Here is a 5,737-nt window from a genome sequence, read left to right as displayed (position 1 = left end):
TCCCATATGGTCCCCCAAGCCAGGAGCTATTTCTGAGCACATAGCCAGAAGTAACCCCTGAGCATCACCGAGTGTGGCCCCAAAAAATCAAAAATATAATAAAGTAACAGCCAAAGTATGTCTTAAATAATATTTATGCTACATCCCTTTATTTCCCGAATGCATCATGGTTTTTCCAGAGCCTTAATGCCTGTGAGTATAGGTTATTTTTTCATGCACCTTTTCTTACAGTTGCTACTTCTTTCAAACATCCTCTCTGAGAGTACAGACTGCTTTGATAAAGTTTCTGTAATAGCAGACAGCTTTGAAAAAAAACCCTCCCTTTGGCAGTTAGTCTTTTTAAACATGGTGCCTTCCTAGGTCTCGGGATTTGTTAACACAGGAGATGTAACCTTCCTCAAGTTCTTGTTTAAACCCTCAATGATCTGAATTTTGCAGGGCCCAAGCAGAGCACTCAGGACATTACTGCATTCTCTTCAACCAACTGACCCTGTAAGTGTTTAGACCTTATTCAACACTGCTCACCACAGAGAAAGTCATCAGAAAGTTAGATTTGCCTCTGAGCAAAGGTTTGCATGGTTCCTTCCACATAAATTTTCACAATCTCCACTATATGGTCCTCATCCCTTTTCCATGGTGTCCATAGGAACCATAAATCTGCAGTGACTTAGACAAGTCCAAGATGTTAGACAAATAGGGTTAAAAAGAAATTTTGAAAGACTATGCTTTCAGGGATCAGTTCTAAGTATGTTACTAGAGAAGTTTCTCTGATCATGTAGAGCATCCAAAACCATGAGTAGGAGTCAGAGCATCCTCTCCTGAGCATGAAGTTGGTTCTAGCTGTTGCTTTTGCAACTGCCTTTTGCCATTGATAATCATTCTTCTCTTCCTTTGGAAGGGTTAGAGGGAGAGAATGCAGTCCGAGTAGTTCTGAGGGGAAAAAAAATTATTTTGAAGGCCAGAACGATAGCACAGCAGAAGGGTATTTGCCTTGTACACAGTCAACCCTGGACAGACCCCAGTTTGATTTCCAGCATCCTATATAGCCCCCTGAGCCTGCCAGGAGAGATTTCTGAGAACAGATCCAGGAGTAACCCTTGAGAGCCACCAGGTGTGACCCAAAAACAAACAAAAAAAAAAGCACATTTTGAAATTATTTTCCACTTCTTCTGCTTGCCACATGGATTTATTAACAAATTGGTTTTTTTCTCTGTATTTATTCTCTGTCTTGGCTACAACAATTTGAACTAATGGCACCCAACATTCAGTATTCAGGGCTTACTCCTGGCAGAGCATGGGGGACCATACATGGTGCAAGGGATCAAACCTAGGTTGGCCTGATGCAATCAGACACCCTACCTGCTGTATTATCACTCCAAGCCTAGGGAGAAATTTTTCTAATTATGTTTGTGTTGACTAGAACAAATCTAAGAAATCCAAAATCAAAGAATTCATAGATCAATAAAACATAATTGGGTTAACCAGAATTGTTTAGCAGAATATTTTTTGTTTTGTTTTGTTTTGTTTTGGGGCCACACCCAGTGGTGCTCAGGAATTACTCCTGGCTCTGCACTCAGGAATCACTTCTGGCAGGCTCGAGGAACTATATGAGATGCCAGGGATCAAACCCAAGTCAGCAGCATGCAAGGCAAATGCCCTACCTGCTGTGCTGTGACTCGGGCTCCTTAGTAGAATATCTTGAAAGTCAATATTCAAACTTCAGTGGAAGTAAAGTGGATAACAGGAACAGGGGAAGGAACCATTAACATAAAATAACTTTAAATATCTGCCAAGTTGGGTTTACTACTTGTGATAGTAAAAGAACTCAAAGTCCATGGAACTATGTCTCAATCATGGAGTATTAGGAAGAACTTATTAAGATTTGGATTTGTGTATCTGTGAGACAATTTAAGTCAAGAAAATGAATTATTTGGGTTATGGGTTGTCAGGAAGTATATGAAATTGTATAATTTAATTTTATAATTTTATATACTTCCTAACAACCTATAGCCCAGATAATTTGTATAACCCAGAAATTGTATAATTTCATATTTACAATTCCACAAATCAAATTGTGCCCCTGCTCCCTATCCCCGTTTGGCACATTGAAGACTAACCAGCAGAGTGAGTGTTTGAAGGAATGAGCCACTCAAAGGGAATTAGAGCTCTGTGAAGTCATGAGACCAGGATCCTAGAATGGAATTCATGTTACATCAAAGGGGGCTCCAGAGAGTGGTCTCTTTTCCAACTGAGGATACAGTGAGCAGGTCTGTGCCAGAGAAAGAACCCTTGTCTGAAACTGGCCATATCAGCTTGCTCTCTAGAAACATAAGAAAATAAATATACTTGGTGGAAACCCCCTTCCCAGTCCACTGGTCTACATTATAGCACTTCGTTGACCACTACTATCTTTGAGGAGGGAAAACTACAGTGTGCCTAAAGTGGCCATTGGTAAGGTAGCAGCTGACACTGTAACTTGAGAGAGAGAGAGAGACAGACAGACAGACAGACAGACAGACAGACAGACAGACAGACAGCGAGACTTAATGTTGCAAGGTTTAGGTGATACTTAAGTTTTATCTGATTTGACTTGCTAATGGAGTGGTTTGGTTTTGTCTTAATTCATAGTAGTCAGCAGCTAGAACATTGGGGCTACATTTATTCTTTCTTTCCTTCCTTGCTAACTCCTTCCTTTCTTCCTTCTACCCCCTTCTTTTCTTCCTTCCATCCTTTCTTCCTTCTACCCCCTCCTTTCTTTCCTTCCTTTCTTTCCTTCTTTTCTCTCTTCCATTCTTTCTTATGTAACAGGGCAGAAGGCCCATGATTTAGTTCTATCCAGTGGACCATGGCAGAAGTAAAGGCTTTGGGCAGAGGTAATTAAGAATCCAAATTAAGTGACTTTGGGTAAATCAGGAGGGGTATTATCTAGAGTAGTTCTCACTTCCTCTCCATCCCAATAATAGACCCTTAATTACAGAACTCAAACTGCAGCAAGTTTAGAATGGTCAGACCATATTCAAGAGAAAGGTAATTAGAACTGATCCCTGACAACATTCTTGGGCATATGTGTGTGAATGATTTTATTTCTTTCTTTTGATGATGATATCTGTTCTAGTCATATATGCATTGTATATGCATATCTGTTCATTTATTTAAATCATTTTGTTTTCCCCCCCAAAAAAAATAAGGGGCCGTGAGGTGGCGCTAGAGGTAAGGTGTCTGCCTTGCAAGCGCTAGCCAAGGAAGGACCGCGGTTTGATCCCCCGGCGTCCCATATGGTCCCCGCAAGCCAGGGGCAATTTCTGAGCACTTAGCCAGAAGTAACTAACCCCTGAACATCAAATGGGTGTGGCCCCAAAAAAAAACAAAAAAAATCATTTTGTTCATTTTTTTTTAAATCTACTTAAATTTATATTTGGGAGGTTGAGTTTATTTTTATTTAAACACCATGGTTACAAAGTTGTTCATATAACAGGTTTTGGGTTTGTTTGGTTTTTTTTTTTTTTGGTTTGGGGCCACACCCAGTGAAGCTCAGGGGTTACTCCTGACTATGCTCTCCGAAATTGCTCCTAGCTCGGGGACCATATGGGATCAAACCCAGATCTGTCCTGGGTCAGCTGCTTGCAAGGCAAAACGCCTTACCGCTGTGCTATCACTCTGGCCCTTATAACAGATTTTTTCCACAGATAAAGTTACTCATGTTTGAGTTACAGTCATACAATGTACAGAAACCTTCACCAGTGCACTTTTCCCACCACCAATGTCAACAGTTTCCTTCTCCCTCCCTGATGCCCTCTTCCCTCTGAGTCACCCTGTCCCACCTGCCTCTGGGAAGGCATTTTACTTCTCTCTTTCTCTTTCTTTGTTTTCGTTTTGGAAAAAATTATTATACTAATTTGATATAAATCATTATGGTTTCTATAAATATTATATAATATATTATATATCTTATATATTATAACACATATAAAGTATAATAATTTGTTCTATTATAATAAATGCATTATAATAGCATATGTCAATGTATAAGTTATATAATATTAATGTAAAAAATTTTACTGTACACCGCCACCAAAACAACCAAAACATGCTTTAGGTGGATAATGGAGGGTCCACCTAGGGTCCACATCTTCATTCCCTCACCTCTCCCCACCATGCTTGGGCATCTGAGTCTTATCCAGGGTGAATGGGTAAGCATTGCTTGCTACTATCTATTTCTTTTGTCTTGTCTTTCTCCATACTACAGATGTGTGAGATCTTTGGATTTGTCCTTATCCCTCAATCAACAGGTAAAGAAGTTGTGGGAAATATATACAGTGGGCAAGTATTAAATACACCACCAGGAAGTGCAGAGGTGTTGGGAAAGGAGGCTGCTAGTTGCTGTCCACTATTTGTGGTGCTGATGACAGTTCCCTTCCTACGAATGGGTCAGTTTTTCCAGTCCTGAAGCAGCAGGACTTTCTAACTGACAAATGTCTGCCAAGTATCTAATACTGAAGAGAATGAATGTTATGTAAAGAGAAGGCAGATCTCCCATACAAAGGAAGAAACTAATTTACAAAAATAGTTGATGGGGCAGAAAGAATCACAGAAACCCAGGGAGAAAAAATCTTACGATTTTTTGTCTATTTGGGAGCCATACTGGTTGTGTTAAGGGCTTATTCTGGAACCCTGCAGAGTGCTCAGGGATCACTCCTGGAGGGGTAACCATGTGGAGTGCCAAGAATAGAATCTGGTTGGCTACATGCAAGCCCTACCTGATGTACAATCCTTCTGGTCCCCAGGTTAATCGTCATTTTCTGTTTATTTGTTTGGTTGATTTTTGGACCATATTCAGCAGTGCTCAGGGGCTGTCTCTGTAATCAGGAATCACTTCTGAAAGCACACAGAGGATCATATAGGATGTTAGGGATCAAATCCAAGTCAACTGCGTGCAACACAAGTGCTCTGTCCATTGAACTATCATGCTGGACCCCTGATAATTTTTACTTAATCAAAGCGACTATTAATAAATAAGTTCCATTCTTTTCTCCATGAAAAACAGAGGGTGGAACTCTTAAGACATGGAAGCAGTATATTTTATATCTTTTATTCCCCCATGTTCACCACTTCCAGTCTCCATTTCCTCCTTTTCAGGCAACTGTACTTAGCTCCTGATACTTTGCATATGGTTGGAATAGCCCATCAAGATTCTATATATGTTCTCCTGCTTCACAGGATTCAGATTCAATCAAGCAAGCACAGCATACCTGGATTTGGGCTCTATTTGTTTTCCTGTTTCATTATATTCCTTCCTTATTTATTTCTATTCTCCTTTGGGAAGGATGTGATACTGAGAATGAAACCCTGAACTCCTTCCCCTGGCTAAAAAGACTCTGTGGCCCAGCTTCTGTCAACCTCTTTGTTGCCATGTTCTCTAGGGCCATGCTCCCATTTCACTGACCTTTTGTTTCTCAGATTCTCTCTCTCTCTCTGAACTCTTTTCAGTCTTGCTGTTTCCTTTAGCCACAATCATCTTCCGCTTTTATTTCTTGGCCGGCTTTTCATTCCTTCTCTTGAGCTTTGTCTAAATGTTCTCTTTACAAAGAGCCCTTTCTGAACCTGACTTATGTTAACTTGGCCCTGCAAGTTCTTTTAAAAGCCATGACTATTTTATTTGTTGAACCCTTTGCCAACTCACACTTTGTTTTATTTTCTCTTCAGTTTGGGCTGTCAATGTCCTTCAAGGTGAATCGAA

The 5,737-nt window shown here is 40.2% G+C and overlaps 1 non-coding gene across 1 annotated transcript; it reads left to right on the top strand.

Annotated features, from left to right (window-relative positions):
• Positions 1-716: 716 nt before the first annotated feature.
• On the top strand, positions 717-929 carry LOC126028935 (small nucleolar RNA U3). Its single transcript, XR_007502608.1, has one exon. It is a non-coding gene; the product is annotated as a small nucleolar RNA U3 (small nucleolar RNA).
• The last annotated feature ends 4,808 nt before the right edge of the window (positions 930-5,737 follow it).

This window comes from Suncus etruscus, chromosome 14 (genome assembly GCF_024139225.1).
Source record: "Suncus etruscus isolate mSunEtr1 chromosome 14, mSunEtr1.pri.cur, whole genome shotgun sequence".
Taxonomy (NCBI): Eukaryota; Metazoa; Chordata; class Mammalia; order Eulipotyphla; family Soricidae; genus Suncus; species Suncus etruscus.
Note: the sequence above shows the minus strand (reverse complement) of the source record. Positions and strands in the feature narration are given on the sequence as shown.